Genomic DNA, 18,624 nt, shown 5'->3' with positions numbered 1-18,624 from the left:
AAGAAAAAAGAGCTTAGTAATGATCTTAGGACTAAAATTGCGAATTCACATAAGGATGGTTTAGGTTAAAAGTCAATTTCCAAGAAATTTGAGGTCCCTACAGCAACAGTACAGAGCATCATCAAAACATTCCAGAGCCACCACACAACAAACAACTTGATTGGTAGAGGAAGGAAAAGGAAACTGTCTGCTAGAGCCACCAGGAATATTGTAAGAAGTGTTAATGCAAATCCAACCACCACTACTAAGGACATTTTAGAAAATCTGGAGTCTTCTGGCATAAAAATATCAAGGCAAACATTGCAAAGGACTCTGCATGAAAATGGTCTGAAAGGAAGAAGACCAAGAAGGACTCCATTGCACACCGGAAAACACCTTGCAGCACGTCTAAAGTTTACTAGGAACCATGTGAATTCTCCAGAGTCCGTTTTCTCAAGTATTTTGTGGACTCACGAAACAAAAATTGAATTGTTTGGCCATATGGATGCTTCTTACGTTTGGAGGAAGAAAGGAGAAGCTTACAACCCAAAGAACACCATACCCACGGTGAAACATGGTGGTGGTAGCCTAATGTTTTGGGGCTCCTTTTCGGCTAGTGGTCCAGTAGTTTGGTCAAGATAGATGGAACCATGAAGAAGGAGCAATATTTGGAGATACTCCAGAAAAACATTAGACAGGATGCGGAGAAGCTCCATTTAGGACCAAACTGGGTCCTTCAACAGGATAATGATCCAAAACATACTGCCAAAATAGTCAAGAAATGGTTTGAGGATAATCAAATTAATGTTTTGGAATGGCCTAGCCAGAGTCCCGACCTGAACCCTATCGAAAACCTCTGGCACATATTGAAAACTGAGGTTAAAAAGCGGAAACCTAGAAATTTGAGGGATTTGGGGAACTACTGCATTGAAGAATGGTCAAAAATCAGTGTTGATGCTTGTAAAAACCTTGTTGATAAATATCCAACACGGTTACAGGCAGTTATTAAGAATAAAGGGCATGCTATTGACTATTAGTAAGAGAGGTATGAATAATTTTGAACTAGTGCCATTATTGTTTTTCTTTGTATAATGTTTCAAACTTGCATAATTTATTTATTTGTTGAGTTTAAATTAAATGCTTATGCTTGATTTATTGTTTGAAATCCCTTTAATATTGTCTACCTTCTGGTTTGAGCAATAATCTTATAGAAATCTCAAAGATCCGAGGGGTATGAATAATATCGGGCACAAGTGTATATATACACACAATTCTTGGTTTGTTAGCTATTAATAGTCTAAATAACCACTGGACCGATTGCTCCGACATTTTGGTATAATATGTTTACTGTACCCATGTGTGTTTTTATATATCTCTTTAATTATAACATACTTAATTTTTCTTTAATAAATAGGTGGTTTTCTTTGTAACGATGTAGCCATTTATTTTTTTATTTGGTGACATTTGCCGTCACATGACATCACTAAAAGGAATTTTTGGTCTCATCACAGCAGGCCGGCAAGACTGGAGTTTAGGTGGAGAAAAATAATCTCAAACCCTTTATCGCTTAAAACGAACTAAATTCCTGTAGTCACTGTTACGTTAATGTATAAACATTTTGACCCCTCCCTTTACTTACAAATTCACCAAAAATCAGGAAATTAACCAATTTTAATTAAATTTTCAGTATTTATCAAATAATGATCACAGAATATAATGAACTAATTATTTTAATTTAAATCTGTGAGACTAACTGTAGCCCTCGGCGCAAGAGGGTTCGTGGGGTGGTGGCTGATCCTGTGGTCGGGGAAGCGGACGAAAGAGTTTCAAGATGGCGCCTGCCTGCTTTTATTAGAGACGGAATCTCGCGAGATCTCGCGGGGATGCAAATTAGCTAGGCCATCTTGAGGAATAAAAATCGGTCCATTGGAGGTGCGAGGCAGTCGGGTTCCGACGTTCGTGGCGATCAGTACAGTGACCGTTGGGTTCCGTTTCTATTCGTGCAGTCAGCTGAGCTTCGTTAGTTACCTTCGCGCCGTGGCTATCATTGGTTGTTGGTTCGCTGTGTGTTGCCGTGGTTCTTCAGTGAAACGCTTCGTCGCCCACGACGAGACTCCCCGTCTCCTACACAAGATACTCATACAAGCTATTTCGGCCCCCCCACTCCGAACTTGGTTTTCTTTTCTTCAATGGCGGATAGGTTCGATCTAAAGTTGATACCGGAATTAGACGGATCCGACCCGGTACTCAGCTGGGTTGAGAAGGTCGAGTTACATTGTCAGTTGTCCGGCGTGAAAAATGTTGAGCGCGTGATTCCTCTGCGGCTGACCGGCGGGGCCTTCGCTGTATATCAGCAACTCAGCGCTGAGGAGAAGTGTGACTACTCGAGTATCAAGGCGGCGTTGTACAGGGCGTTCGCCACTGACCCCGCCACTGCATGGGAGCAGTTTGAGACGAGGTCTATACGCTTGGGCGAAACTGTGGACGTGTATCTCGCCGAACTTAAGAAGCTGACGGTGTTGTTTGGTGGTCTTCCCGAGAGGGCCCTAGCCTACAAATTCCTGTCAGGACTCCCCGCTGGAGCAAAGCAGCTCCTGCGAGCAACATCTACCATATCCTCACTACCGCTGAATGACCTAGTGGACAGAGCCAGGACAATAATGAAGGATGACTCGACGGTGCAGGAACCGGTATTCGCCGTCGCACAGGCCCCACCAAGTGGCGAAGGACCGTCTCAGGGACCCAGCCCGCAAGGTGATGTCATCTGCTATAGATGCAACGGGCGAGGCCACATGGCAAGAAATTGTAGAAGGCGGTCGACGGCTGTTCGCTGCTACAAGACTGGGCACATGGCCCGAGACTGTGCGGGAAACGGGGACGGGGACAAGGTGCCAGTGCCGACCTCTTCCCCGAACAGAAAATAAACAAGGCGCTCCCTGTCATTCAGGTCCGAGTTAATGACACATTATGTTCACTCCTATTTGATTCCGGTTGCTCCCGCACCATAGTGTGTGCGGACTTCTGTCGGGCGTGGAAAAAGAAGAACGTCAGGATAACTACCATTACTGGAAAAATACGAATGTGTTGCGGCGTGGGTGTGGTACACATTCGCACAAGAACTGGGAACTCAGCCAACGTCGAAGCGCTGGTGACACGCGAAAAGACGCTGAGTTTCGACCTGTTGCTACGCTACGATGCCATCAAAGCCCTGGGCGGCGTGCGCATAACGCGCGCTGGCGTTGTAGAGTTTCAGGATAGGCCCCCGGTGTGCGCAGCACTAAGAGTCGACCAGCCGGACTTCAGTGCGGAATTCGACGACCAACAGAAGGCGTGGACCGCCACTTGGAGGTGGTCAGAAGACAAGGAACCGGCCAAACTACAAAACAAAGTGGCAGAGTACCGTATGCCCGACCAGATAAGGCCTGCATACAAAAGCGAGCTCCGTGAATGGATTAAGAACGGTTGGCTGATTCCATACCCCTACGACAAACTTGGACCCCCCAAGGGCCTGATACCGCTGATGGCAGTTGCCCAACCTAACAAGTCAAAGGTGAGGCCGGTAATGGACTACCGCGAGTTGAATGCGCATGTTGATGCGTTCACAGCGGACGCCGACGTCTGTGCCAGCAAGCTGCGAGAGTGGCGCCGGCAAGCATACTTGCAGGTCCGGATCGGCGAGGCGATGTGGCCTTTCCAGACAGTGATGTTTTCCGGGAAGAGATACTGTCTTACGCGACTTGGATTTGGGCTAAACGTAGCACCTCAGATAATGAAGGCTATCGTCAATGCCGTGTTGTCACAAGAAGAATGGATCAGAAAGGGAACATCGGCGTATATTGACGATATATACGTGAACGAAGATATCGTGTCATCTTCGCGCGTAAGATCCAAACTTGCCGAGTTTGGTCTAAACTGCAAGGACTCTGAGCGGCTTGAGGATGGCGCCCGCGTATTGGGCTTGAGCGTTCAAGAGGAGCGAGGGATCCTGAAGTGGAGGCGTGGAACCGCAGTTCCCGACGTTTACACAAGACGTGCCGTGTTCTCCCTGTGCGGGAAACTTGTGGGGCACCTTCCAGTATGCGGATGGGTTCGTGCGGCGACAGGCGTCATAAAAAGGAGGGCAAATGCGGTCACCAAAGGCTGGGACGATGAGATAACTGACGAACTATTGTTCCGAATGTTAAAGGAGACCGTCGCTAGTGTGAAAAAGAATGACCCCGCCACAGGGGACTGGTGCGTGCAGGGAGACGAACTGAGCGTGTGGGTGGACGCAAGTTCTCTAGCAATCGGTGTAGTTTTGGAGAAAGATGGGGCCGTAGTTGAGGATGCCTGCTGGCTGCGACCGGCGAATGATGCTGCCCATATCAACCTGGCAGAACTCGACGCTGTAATAAAGGGCATTAACCTGGCACTTCAATGGGAAGTGAAAAAACTGTGTGTGCACACTGACTCACTTTGCGTGCACCACTGGGTGTCGGACACACTCACGAGCAAGGCCAGGGCACGCACCAAGGCAGCCAGCGAAATGCTGATAAGACGGAGACTGGAGACTGTGAAAAAACTGGTGACGGAGTACAACTTGTCCGTAGACGTAGTGCTCGTCACCTCGGACTACAACCTCGCCGACAAGCTCACTCGGGTACCACGGAGATGGTATGAGGCTATGAAGAAAGAAGCTAAGCCATTGCCTCTGTGTGCTGCCTCCGTCGAGGAGGACGAAATCAGGAAGATACATCACGACAGTGGGCACCCTGGAGTACAACGGACCTACTACTTTGTGAAGTTGGCTAGACCATCAATACCAAAAAGCGCAGTAAAAGCAGTGGTCAGGGAGTGCCAAACGTGCCAGTCCATCGACCCCGCCCCAGCCAGATGGCGGAGAGGACAGCTGGGAGTGGACGCGACTTGAAGTCGGTTGGGTATGGATATAACCCACTACGGCAGCCAACACTTCCTCACGCTGATAGACTGCGGGCCAACGAGGTTCGCGATTTGGCGTCAATTAGCGAGGCAGGATTCCACCAGTGTCATCCACGAATTGGAATCCATATTCTACGAAAGGGGGCCGCCTGAGGAGATCCTCACGGATAACGACACAGCAGGGAATTTAGGCATTTTATGGACAACTGGGGGATCTGCCTTCGACACCGATGCGCGTATGTGCCGAGCGGCAACGGCATAGTGGAGCGGTGCCACCGAACCGTGAAGAGGATCGCGGCCAGGATGAAGTGTACGATCGCGGAGGCGGTTTACAGATACAACACAACGCCTAAGGACGCTGTGACTGGCGGCAGTGCGCCCGCTGATGCGATTCATCACTACCACGGGCGCGTCAAGGACGTTGAAGTGTGTCTACCCGACCAACGAGAACCCCAGGGGACGTACCAAGTGGGAGACACCGTCTGGCTGAAGCCACCCGGCGGCCGGTGCACCAGCAGCTTTTGGAGGGGGCGGGTCACCGGCGTCATCAGTGAACAGGCCATACTAGTCAGTGATACTCCGCGCCACGTAAGGGATGTCCGGCCCGCTCTAAGCGCTGACCAATCGGCGAGCAGTGGAAGTAGCGAGTCATCCGACGATGAGCGATGGATCCAACCCGTGCCCCACGAACCTGGTGACTCAACTGCGAGCAGTGGAAGGAGCGAGTCATCCGACGATGAGCGATGGATCCAACCTGTGCCCCACGAACCTGATGACTCAACTGCGAGCTCTAATGCTGATGCTGATGCTTCCGATGACACTTCTGAGAGCTCCGATGAGGAAGTCCCGGCAATACCCCTCCGCAGGAGTGCTCGAATCAAACGGCCACGTCCGCCGTGTCACGTATATGATCTGGAGACCAGGGGGGAGTGTGAGACTAACTGTAGCCCTCGGCGCAAGAGGATCCGTGTGTGCCTGGCGTGTGGGGTGGTGGCTGATCCTGTGGTCGGGGCAGCGGACGAAAGAGTTTCAAGATGGCACCTGCCTGCTTTTATTAGAGACGGGATCTCGCGGGGATGCAAATTAGCTAGGCCATCTTGAGGAATAAAAATCGGTCCATTGGAGGTGCGAGGCAGTCGGGTTCTGACGTTCATGGCGATCAGTACAGTGACCGTTGGGTTCCGTTTCTATTCGTGCAGTCAGCTGAGCTTTGTTAGTTACCTTCGCGCCGTGGCTGTCTTTGGTTGTTGGTTCGCTGTGTGTTGCCGTGGTTCTTCAGTGAAACGCTTCGTCGCCCACGACGAGACTCCCCGTCTCCTACACAAGATACTCATACAAAATCTTAGTGGAAATGTACTATTTTGTTTAAACAAAAAATACCTTTACTAAAATTATGGTTTTCAGTAGTAAATAAAAAACTGGAATTATTTTTGCTTTTTTTTTTATATAAAAAAAGCATCGTAATTTGTAATAATAAAAAAAAAAAATAATTTTTACAGGAACATTACAATAAAAGCTCCTAGATTCCGTATTAATGAATTCGATATAACTCAAAGAAAATTAATTTCTTGAACTACCGATATTACCATTGAATTAAGCATTGTTTATTTAATATTTTCACACAAAAAAATTATAATAGCAAAAATATTTCTAATTTTTTTTTTTTTTTTAAATTACAGATTTCACATAATTTTTATATGCAAGATTTTAATAATTTCCTTGCAAGAATGTGAAACTTTCGGCATAACAATTTTTACATAATTTCGAACAATAAAAAAATAAATAAAAATAGGAACATAAAAAATAAATTAAAATAATGATAAAAATTGATACAAACGTTCAGAATAGGAATGTATGTATCTCCACTCCTACCTCCTTTTACTATCATGACTTCATTTGGAAACAGCGTTTCGATTGGCTGAAATTTTGGGCCTCCTTATAATCGTGTTTACATTTTAGTTTATTGCGTTTTTGGCGAACGGTAAATTACTTGCTTTTTGAGGGCTAATTAAGTTTGTTTTTTTTGGGTTTTTTTTTTGCACAAACAAGGTGTTTTTTATTTAATTCAATATCTTAGGACTTTACTAATTATCTTTGAAATAGGCCCAGAAAACTAATATTTATCTTTTAAAGGATTTTTACAATGAATTTATTTAACTTCAAAATTTAGCTGAATTGGTTAGCTTGCCATGAAAACATTTATAATTTTTTTTTTTCACGTGTACAAATATTTTTTTCTTTAGGAAATTAACTTTAGTCTCTAATCTTTCAAATACAATCAAAAAGTAGTCGGAAACCTACAAAAAAATTATAAATCCGGTTCCAAAACTAGGTCCCCCTATTTTTGCCCTCACTTAAAAAATTTTAAACAATACTTTTTTTTTTTTTTTTTTTTTTAAATGGTAAACAATATTAATAGAAATATCAAATTATCGGAACATATAAAACAAATTTAAATATTAATAGAACTTTTTACAATTGTAAACTATGAAAACCTTTTTATTTTAATTAAAAGCAATATAAATAGAACGTTTTATAATTTTAAGTAATGTGATTTTTTTTTCCAATTCAAAATCGAATCACGTGATTATTAAATCACATGAGTATTCTATTGCAATTTATTAATTTTCACGTGTATTCTCTTTCAATTATTTTCACGTTTTTGGAAAAAAAAAAAACTTTAAATTCATTACTTTTTCCTTCTTTCAAAATTAAAATGTAAAAAGGTCTATATTGTTTGTTAAAAATTAAAATTGGAAAAGGTTCAACATTTCTTTCAAAATTATTTAAAAAAAAATCTATTTTGTTGTGTATAAAATTAAAAGTTAAAAACTATGGCCACCACAAATTAAAAATTATATTGCTCAATATTCATAAAACTACTTATTTGCAAAACATTTAAATGAAATATTCGTTTTCAGCATATCCAAAAAGCCTTTAAAAGTCGTAAGATGGAAACCAAGTAAAAATTTACCATGTAAAATTATAAAAAGTTCGGTAATGTGTTTATGGTACCATGCTAAAATAATGTTATTTCGAAAGCCATTCTTAACACAGGGAGGGTGTTTTGTAACTATTCTGTGCTACCACCTAACAATTTAATGATAAAGAGATATTGTGAAACTTGAATTTAACCTGAAAAATAAAATAGTGCGGTACCAAAAATACATTAGCACCCAAGTTCTTTTTATATTGTTAAAAATTAAACATAAAAAATACAAAAAAATATGTTTATATTGGTGAAAATTGAATAAAAAAATAAATAAAAAGTTTTATAGTATTTAAAATTATAAAAAAAAGTTTTTATACTGTTTAAAACTTTTTAAAGAGGGAGCACTTCTACACTATCAGAATGAAATTTTGTAGTCAATAAATGGAGTTTTCAGAGAAAAAACAATGGTTTCTACCGATTTTTTTGTTAATCCTAATAAATTACAAGGTTAGCTTCCAAATTATGCAGTCGAAACTACCAGAATATTACTGAATTATTAAACTAAACAACTGTAATCGTGTAAGCAGGTGAAAATTGCAGCCATTTTTTATATCGAAATGGAAAATTACCTCCCGTTTGAACTCTACTGTGTCTTACAAAAGCAAATACAATCGTTTCCTTAAAATTCTATTTTTATTTTCTTTAATAAATAATTTTCTACCTTCGATTTTTGTTAATTTTTGGGTATAATCATAAAATACATGGAAAACGTAGATACTATTGTTTTCATATAAAATTCAGTATTACGATCTCCGAAATTTCATCCCAATAGTGTAGGAGTGCCAAAAATAGTTCTGTTTAAAATGAATAAAAAAACTGTTTATTCTTTTAAAATAGTTGAAAAATTTAAGAAGTTTTGTATATATTCAAAAAAATGTATAAACAGTGTTTATTCCTGTTTTTAAAAAAGTTGTTTTCATATTGGTTTATATTTAAAAAAAAAAGTTCTGCTTATTTAAAACTGTTAACTTCTGAAATACCGATATAATTCCTTTTACATTTTTGTCATAGTAACATAACGGTGATTAGGGAGTTTTGTTCCTTTCATGTAATAAAGGGTTAGATATTATTTTTCCACCTAAACTTCAGTCTTGCCGCAAATCGACCATTGTGGATCACCATTTTACTATTCAGGAAATTAAAGATTCAATTAGATTCCTATTTCAGTCACATAAATTATATATAGAATGAAATGAGTTTAGGAATTTATATCCAAACCTAAATGTTATTTTTACTTAAAAAATAACATTAATACACTAAGTTAGGTAAAATTTGCGGAGAATGCTCTGCTTTACGGTTGTTGTAAAAACGGAATGGAAATTTAAATTTTGTTCCCTTTTAAATTCGGTACATTTTTACATTACGTCCAACCAACACATCCTTCAAATTCGACATGTCCACTTTTATAGCTTTTCGGGTATGCTGACAAGGTTAGGGGTGTCTATTCCGAGAGCCATTCTTAACATGGGGAGGTTGGAGTGTTTATTTGTTGTAAATGTACCAGATAACCTATAAATGTCAACATTTCCAATGAACGGTAAGTTGGACTTATGTAAAAAAATGACAAAAAGATATACCAAACTGACTTTTAGTTTAAAAATGAATTATATCCCTTTCGTTAATAATTTTAAATATTTTGTGTTTTATATATATAAAGTACAATTGTTGAATGCTATTCTTTTGATTATATCCGTTTGGGGGGGGGAGCACTATTAAAAAGATTAAGAAAGAGCAAAATTTAAGTTTCCGTTCCATTTTTACAACAACGGTAAAACAGCGCATACTCCAAGTTTTATTGTAAGTTATAAACATCTAGATCTACTTATATTAGATTAGAAACCAAGCGAACCATAAAAATCTGGTAGCTGAGTGTCAAATCTGCTTAAAATATTGAAAAAACCTCTCTCAAACATACTGGCAATAATTTAGTTTCGTCCTTCCCTTGAGTGTTTCTAATCAGGGAGATTGATTTACTAGGATTTGTATTAGAAGCTGAGCACTTTTAAAAATTTAATTGTTGAATATTTTGCATTTGTTAGTTTGCAATCGCTGATAGCCCATTCAAAAAATTGAACAAAAGACGAAATTAAAAAGAATGGTACTCATGCAGAATTTAACCCCCCACCCTCTCAGATTCCAATTATGGTTAGGGTTCGACTGGCAATCACCGGATTCAGCCGAGAGTTGTTCAACACTAAATCAGCATTTTATTTATTTTTTGCATAATTATTAATGGTAGTATTTTTTATGTTTATTTTCTTAACATCTGTTGACAAAAAATAATTTGTACATTCTTTTGAAGTACAAAAAAAAACAACTTTTTTCTACTTTCACCTAACTATTTACAGTGTTCATATAAAGCATTCATCTTTTCTTTTTATAATAAAAATTGTTTTCAAAAAGAAACGTTTACTGCCAACTTTCTTTAAAAAAAAACTTTCACCTAACAATTTATGGTAAAAAAATTCATCTTTTCTTGGGGGTAGGGGGGGGGGGACTTTTATTGATAAAAAATTGCAACAAATAAAAGTAAATAAACAATTTTTCTTGGAATGTGTTCCATTTTAACAAACTGAGCGACAGTTAGTACACAGCTAGTAGATATATAGATTTTCCTAATTTTTGGTTATTTATAAGATTCGCTCCGCATTATCTTGTAACTTGTGCTGCATACAACATCAATGTGTATTTTGCTATGGGTGCCTAACTAGGTGTATCAGAATTTTTGACACTTAACACAAAACTGCAAATAAAATATTAAAAACTCGTAATTTCTCTTTTTAAAATGGGTTTATTTTCTTTATGGAATATACTTCCAAAATAAACTATTAAAGTTGTTTAAAAAATAGAAATATTTTTTATTTTTAAAAAAGTGTTTACTAAGTGTCTGCGCATGTTCATGCAGCCATTTTTTTTTACATAATGAAATCAATTGAATTTTACGAGTTAAATTTTTTTTCAATTTTTGAACTTTAAAAATCTATCAATTTTTCTATCGGTTCAATTTTTAAGATATTTTCAGGTTCAATGTGAAATTTTATGCTCTTTCCAATAAACCGAATATTCTAGACAAGCGTTTTTTACCCCCCCCCCATTTTGAAATGTCTATTAAAATGAATAATTTTCTCACCTCAAATTTATATCACAAATTGAAGATAAAAGATCAATAAATAAAATAAGCTAATTTAAAAAAAATAAAAACAGTTATTTGCAAATTTACCTGTAAAGTCCAAAGTTTAAAACCTTTTTTAAAAAACCATGTTGAATTTTTTTTTAAGTGAAACCTTATAATCTTGTTTAGAAAATTTCGTAGAATTACAATTTTTTCTATATCATTCAATGTTATTTTTTTTTTTTTAGACATTAAAAATAAAAATTAAAAAAATTCACTTCATAAAAAAGAAATAAAATATGCTAAATCAAAAACTTATGTATTTGTTTGAGAAAAATACAAATCAAAAATCGGTTGACTTTTTTTTTTTTTATTGGCAAAAACTGATAAGTGAAATGGGATTATTTTTCACCTACAGTGGCCCATATTTCCAAACTTTTGTTTACAGCCAGCAATAGAAAGGGAGATTAATTCTGGCGTTTAAGGTCACCGAAGTTCTCAACTTGAAGAAAAGGTGGCGTTTGTCTCACTTTATTCCAGTTGTGAAACATCTCATGTCGCAGTATTTTTAAATACTCACTTAAAGTATTTTATTTAAAAAAGATATGGAATATAAAATATAAATATGGATAAATGGCGGTTAACATACTCAGTGAGTTTTTAACAGTATTTTGTACAATTTTCCAAAACCTAACATATTCAATAGAAACCTAGCCGCCATTTGTCGTTTTCAAATATATCTATAAACACTAGGATTTTCAAACCGAATAAACATTTTACATTAAATAAAAACACTAAAAACTTATCCAGTTAGGTAGAAAAGTAATTTATCTTTGATAACATTTGTTTTTTGACAACTTTTTCGCTAATTCTAAAATGTTGTAAATGCTCAAATTCTTTGGGCTGCTCCTTCATTTCTTATCTTGCTTTTCTTTCTTTTTTTGTTGTATATTACACCTTTTCCATTTTTCTGTTCAAAGTTAACTCTGCACTTTCAAAAAGAACGAGGTTCTGCCCATGGCTACAGAGAGTAAAAAAGGCCGATGCACATGACAGCGTGACGTCATTATCAGATTCACTTGTAGGAATATGATCTAGGCTATCAGCAGCAATTTCGTCTAGTTTTTAGTTTGCTGTCTAACATGGTGTATTCTTGCGTTATTACAAATTGCCGGGGAAATCACCAAAAGGCCCCAAAATACATATATTTTCTTATCCTAAACTTTCTCAATTTGGATACGTGCCATTAGAAGGGAAAATTTTATTCCAACCAAATATAGTAACGTAAGTGATATTTGTTAATAATTAAACGTGTATTGAATTAGAACTGTATTCAAGTACTTTGATTGATAACATTGTTAATATAAATTAAAGAAACAATACTATTTATTGCTAATACAGCAAATATGTTGAAGGCAAGTCTATCAGGAAGGTTGAAAATTTAATTTAATTTTGTTTTAGTTTTTAAAATCATAAACAAATAATTTTTACATGAGAATAATTGTCAAAATGTTTAATAATAAATAAAACCTTTCATTGAGTATGTCTAAATATTTGAAAGTTCTATATTTTTTTCTAAAGTCAGTTTGAAAATTATTAACCTCGTGGCTATTAATGAAATTAGCCGTGACCGAGCGTTATATTTTAAAATTGATTGTTTTTTAGAATTATAAACAAATAATTTTTACATGAGAATATTTGTCAAAAATATTTTTTTTAAATTTATTTACTTGGCTCCCCACGAGGGCACAGTTAGACACAAGGTCGGTTTTTAATGTGGGAAAATTTAGCTCCCCAAAAAGGGGCACTCTGGATAGGGACAAAAATAAAATAAAAAGTGTCTCGGTCATGAAGGATTTCTCCACTGACCGAGGACAGAACAAATGAAGTGTAGCATTAGAACAGATACTTGTGATTATTATTGTAAATGTTTTACTATCTTTTAGATTTTAGCAATAGTTTACATTATGGTATGAATGTTTTCTTTAATTATGTTTTTAGGTATGTTAACATCATTTTCTGCCTGAGGATGTAATAAAGTCAAGATTCGATGATAAAACGTTGTGAAATAAACACGCAAGACGAGAACATTAGTCTCTAAATTAAATTTAAAAATATTTCTGCACTAGTAACTTGTTTGTTTGTATTTAAATTATTTGATTTCAATTTTTTGTATTTTATCGTTTGTTTTCATTCTTAAAATTATTTATCGATGGTTTTCACTTAAAATTATTCATCGTTTGGTGTGTAAATGTTTTTTAACTCTTTGTTTCCTAACTTCATAATTCAGTTTTATCAGTATTAAATTGTATATTGCTTTAAAATTACTTAATTTTACATAGATAACATTTATATTGAATAAAGTTCAGTTTTAATCGAACGGAGTTCTTTTTCTTCTTAATGTTTTATTGCTTTTTCAAATGGCCCTCATATAGTACAGACAGTCTGACAAATCTTACCTATATTGCCTGCATGCATTTTTTCAGTTAACGGGGGGGGCTTCTTACTCTCGGTGGCAGTGTTCTGCCTCGATACCGGGTGACAGTGCCACGTGACCCCCCTTTTCTTGAACTCAGAACGAGACACCCCATCTTGTTTCCCTTAACCACATTATTTTATTTTAGAAGGGTAATTTTATATAAGTTAAAAACAAAATGCTTTCGGCTTTCACTTATCGGTTAAAAAAAAAAAAAAAAGCAAATTTTTTTGCGAAAATAAAAATACTTTATCAATTTTTGTGAGTTTTGGAATAGCTTTCGTTCCATGACAAAAGTGACACGATACAAGTTTGGGTCAATTTTTACGACGTGCCCCAGCGTATTATAAACATCCCAACCTCCCCATGTTAATAACGGCTTTCGAGATTCGGAGATGTTTATTCCGAAAGGCGTTCTTAACATGGAGGTTGGGGTGCTTATAATACGCTAGAGCACGTCGTAAAAATCGGCCAGTTTTTGATACTAATGTATTTTCGGGTACTCATGCAGAGATTGATCCGCCCGTGCTGAAATAACATTTAAAAAGCAATTCTTAACGCGGGGAGGATGTTTTGTACCTATTCTGTACTTACACTTACTGTACTTACCTTACAATTGAATAAAAAAAACAAAAAACTTGAGTTAAACTTGGAAATACGATTTTAAAAAGATAGCGCGCGGATCACTCTGCATTAAATCCTATTTTCGAAAGCCATTCTTAACATGGAGTGGGGAGAGTGTTTTGTAACTTTTCTGTGCTCCCCCTAACAATTTAATAAAATAAATAGTGAAACTTGAATTTAACCTGAAAAAAAGTTTTTCTTCATTTTTGATTCCGTAAGTGCCAATCTGAACAAGCAGATTTTTTTTTTTTTTTACTTATAATCGTTTATTCTTGATCATTTATGTTGCTATTATAGAAACTGAAATGACATTTAAATTAGAAAAAGAATCATACCGAAAATTGGCGCCGTTTTAAAATAAAGGCCAAAGGGTTTATATTACTATACAAATTCGAAAAAGTTGTCAAAAAAAAAATAAATAAATAAATAAAAATAATATATATATACAACAAATAAATGTTATATAAGGCAAGATAAGTTACTTTTCTACCTAACTGGATGTTTTTAGGGTTTTATATAATGTATTCAGCTCGAAAAACATGTTTACCGATGTATTGGAAAATTCAAAATGGCGCCAGCCGCCAGACTCTCTTGAACACAGTAAGATTAGGAAAAGGAGTTAAAAATGAAAACCTAGACAAAATACTGTTAGAAACTCGCTCAATATATGTTACTATGACATGGGCTGACATATTCGGTGGGTTTTTAACAGTATTTTGTCAAGTTTTTTATTTTTAACTCCTTTTCCCAAACTTACCGTGTTCAAGAGAGAATCGGGCGCCATTTTTAATTTTCCATTACATCGGTAAACACTGTTTTTCGAGTTGAATGGTTCATGAAAAGATGATATCAGCATTTAAAAATGAAGAAGTTAAAAATCGAAGCGTAGCCATAAATGGTGCGATGGCTCGATTATTACGATTTGTTTTCATGTGATAAGCTGCGGTTGAAATAACTAAAACCGACATTGAAATATATTCTTTTAAAAATGCCAACTGGAGGTTGACTCTGTTTATTTAGATTTGTACCAATATTTTAAGAGAAATGTGTAGCAGGACTTGCTCCATCGAATATTTTCCAAGTGGATTGAAAATGAAAATTCAGCAAGAAAAAAGTTTTTGCACAATCAATTAAGTAATAAAAAAAATAATAAGGAAATTATTGTTATACAGCTAAAAAGAAATGAACAGTTTTAAATCGTATCTTACTCTGCTGGAGCAAATTTGAGACTAATATTTAAAAAAAAGATGCTTTACTTACATTAGAGACGTCAATAATGTAGCGTATTTTGTCTAACAGAGATTTTATAAAGGTTGTCACGAGCGGCCACAACCGGTGTCTCTTTTGAATTTAACCGCGAAAATAAAATTTCTTGGTAGACATGAATAATGTTTTTTACTTCCCCCCCCCCCCAATGTTTTCAGTGGATTTGGATTATTATTGATTGGACACTAATAAACCAGATTATTTAAAAAAAAAAAAAAAAAAAAAATTGGTAAATGTTTACTTTAACTACAACAGAACACCAACCAATAAAATTTGCTTCTTTATAAGTTTTCGGGGTCGCTGACAACGAATCTTGTATTAAAACCCGTCGCAAATTTACCATTGGCATGGTATTAACCCCTGAACCCTCGCACTATTTTGCGCTCACCGTATTCGTTCAACATTGAAATGATCTTTCACAAGGCGCATGGATACATGGCCGATATTTTAAATGACAGGAAATATTTTTCATAAAATAAAAAAAATAGTTTTCATCTCATTGAAATACTTTAAATAAAATTTAAAAAAATATTTTTCACCTCATTTATAGTAAAAATAATGTCAGTAAGTTTTCAAGAACGGTTTTTCATTCTTTTTTTTTTTTTTTTTTGAGGGAGGTATTCAATTATAGGATTTGTATGGATTTTAACAAGTGCTTCTGAAAGGTGTATCAGAATTTTGGGGGAATTTTTGACACCCCCTAACACGAAACTGCGAATAAAATATAAAAAAAACTCGTAATTTCTCTTTTTAAAGTGGGTTGCTTATTTTCTTTATGGAATATCCTTTTTTGTTTAAAAAATAATAGATAGATTATTTTTTATTTTTTAAAAAACAGTGTTTAAAAAGTGCCAGCGCGCCTTCATGCAGCCATTTTTTTACGTAACGAAATCAATTGAATTTTACGAGTTAAATATTTTTCAATTTTTAAACTTTAAAAATCTATCAATTTTTCTATTGGTTCAATTTTTACGATATTTTCAAGGTCAATGTGAAATTTTATGCTCTTTCCAATAAACCAAGCATAATATTTTAAATAAACTTTTTTTTTTTATTCATTCCCCCCCCCCATTTTGGAATGTCTATTAAAATCTAAATAATTAATTTACTCACCAAAATTTTATATATCACAAATTGAAGCTAAAGATCAGTAAATAAAATATTCTAATTTAAAACAAAAGAAAGAAGTGTTTTTTGGAAATTGTTGGATTTTTTTTGTACCAATAATAGTGCATCCCCCCTATTTACTTTTATTATATTTTTATTCTGGTTCTTGTATTTGATTTTCTGTATTTTGTATCTTATGATTCTTAGTTTCAAATATTTTGGGTTTGTACGAAACTCCTTTTAATTTGAAGAAAAGGGAAATGCTAGCTCCTTGATGACATCACAAGCCCAGCGCGAAATTCGGCTCTTTTGAAATTCCGAGACGAGGATATTGGACGTGGTTTCATTGCCCGGCGCTGAAAATGGAATTTTGACAAGCCTCCTTCAAAGAAGAAAACCCAGCAAGAATACCCCGGACACGCGACAAGGTGTACTTCTGAAGACTATTTACGTGGCTACGGTCTGCACGTAATTGGAAGGAGTATAATTTTTTAAAAGGACTTTAAATCGAGAAAAAAGGAAAAAGACATGTGTTTGAATGGCTTTCAATTTGTGAGTACGTTCTTAAAATTTATTACATATGAGAGTGTGATTAGGAACTACTATTTTGAATCTTATTATTGTATCCGTTCATGGATACGGCATCTTCATTATAAGAACCAGTGTTATTTTTTTTCATTATATGTTACCTTGGCGTTCTTTGAATTTAATGCCTGCAAAGGGAAAAATTTGCAACTAACTTTATTGTAAATAAAATCTCTTCGTTTTGAAACGAGACCTTTATATTTTATTCTTTACCATACCCCCTTTTTATTTCATGCTCTTATTTATTTTTAGGCCGTTATTTTCACGTCAAATTTATCTGAAAGAGGATAAATTTCTGACAAAATTTACATGTAAAGTCCAAAGTGTAAAAACTTCTTTTTCTTCTTTTTTAAAACACGCGGATTTTTTTTTTTTTAAATTGGAAGCTTATGTTATGCTTAGATTGTCAAGCAAATATCAGATGCTTACGACAATTTTTTCTATTTCATTCAATGTTTTCTTCTTTTTTTTTTTTTTTTTAAATTCACTCGATAAAGTATTAAAATATATTAATCAAAAACTCATGTATTTCATTAAGAGAATAAAAAAAAAACTCGGCAGAGTGGGTTTTTGTTTAATGGCAAAAACTTATAAGTGAATGAATAAGGAGGCCCTAAAATACTAATTTTGGTTTACAACATGCAATAGAAAGAGACATTAATTGTGGCCCTTTGAAGCCACTGTAAGATAAATGCGAAGAAAATCAGAAATTTGTCTCCCTTTATTTGAACAGTGAAAAACATCTGAGTTTGCGTTTTTTGTAATCCTTGTTTAAAGTATTTTATTTAAAAAGGACATGGAATATAAGTATAAATATGAATAAATTCTTAATAATGAACAATGGAAGTACCCATTGAATAGTATTTTTTATAGGTAAGTAATTTTTTGGAATTTATGTTTTATAATCGAAGTAAGTAAAATTTTGTTGATTTTTAAATCTTTTTTTTTAAAGAAAACCGATCTAAAAAAACAAATATTGCATAATTTGACATTAAACCTGTTATTTTTTTAAATTTTGGTCTTTGCTCCTTTAATGAAAAAAAAATAGGGTTTGAATTACATTCTCCAATTAGTTATAAGCTTCAAAAGACAGTACATCTAAATATTCCAGTGTTTACCACGAATTTTTAATGGCGATTTCTGACACTGCTAGTGCTTCTACAGTTTAATTTATCGTTTTTCCGTAAGTTACGAACGCACTGCTCGGTGTATGTCGGCACGTTACTTACGGAAAAACAATAAATTGGGAGGGCGTTACTTATGGAAAAACAGTAAATTAAACTGCAGAAGCACCTGTTAAATATTGTGCAAGTTCTATAATTGAATAACACCCCCCTCTCAAAAAAAAGATAAAGGAACAAATAAAAATGTTTTTGTATACATCGCTCGGGAAAATTTTTTTTTTTTTTTTAGATGAACTAAAAAGCATCAAAAACTATGTAACACTGAAAAATGAACCACATTTCTTTGTTTTTGAAAACTTTCGGTGTGGTGCTTGTTATGGTGCCCGGAAAACTCGTCCCGGGAAAACTCGTCCCCGGAAAACTCGTCTCCGCAAAACTC

The 18,624-nt window shown here is 35.6% G+C and overlaps 1 protein-coding gene across 5 annotated transcripts in view; it reads right to left on the bottom strand.

The window, feature by feature from the left end:
- LOC145269112 (RNA polymerase II transcriptional coactivator-like) overlaps positions 1 to 15,527 on the bottom strand; it is a 106,396-nt gene extending 90,869 nt beyond the window's left edge. Inside the window, exon 1 of one of the 5 annotated variants that reach the window (XM_080124706.1) lies at positions 15,364 to 15,527. The gene's annotated coding sequence lies outside the window, so the exon portion shown is untranslated. Of the gene's footprint in view, positions 1 to 1,829; positions 1,840 to 13,462; positions 13,519 to 15,363 lie in introns of those variants that run through there. The other 4 variants (XM_080124724.1, XM_080124716.1, XM_080124746.1 and 1 more) reach the window with 4 other exon arrangements.
- Positions 15,528 to 18,624: the final 3,097 nt, after the last annotated feature.

This window comes from Euprymna scolopes, chromosome 4 (genome assembly GCF_053919585.1).
Source record: "Euprymna scolopes isolate OS-2025 chromosome 4, ASM5391958v1, whole genome shotgun sequence".
Classification (NCBI taxonomy): domain Eukaryota; kingdom Metazoa; phylum Mollusca; class Cephalopoda; order Sepiida; family Sepiolidae; genus Euprymna; species Euprymna scolopes.
Note: the sequence above shows the minus strand (reverse complement) of the source record. Positions and strands in the feature narration are given on the sequence as shown.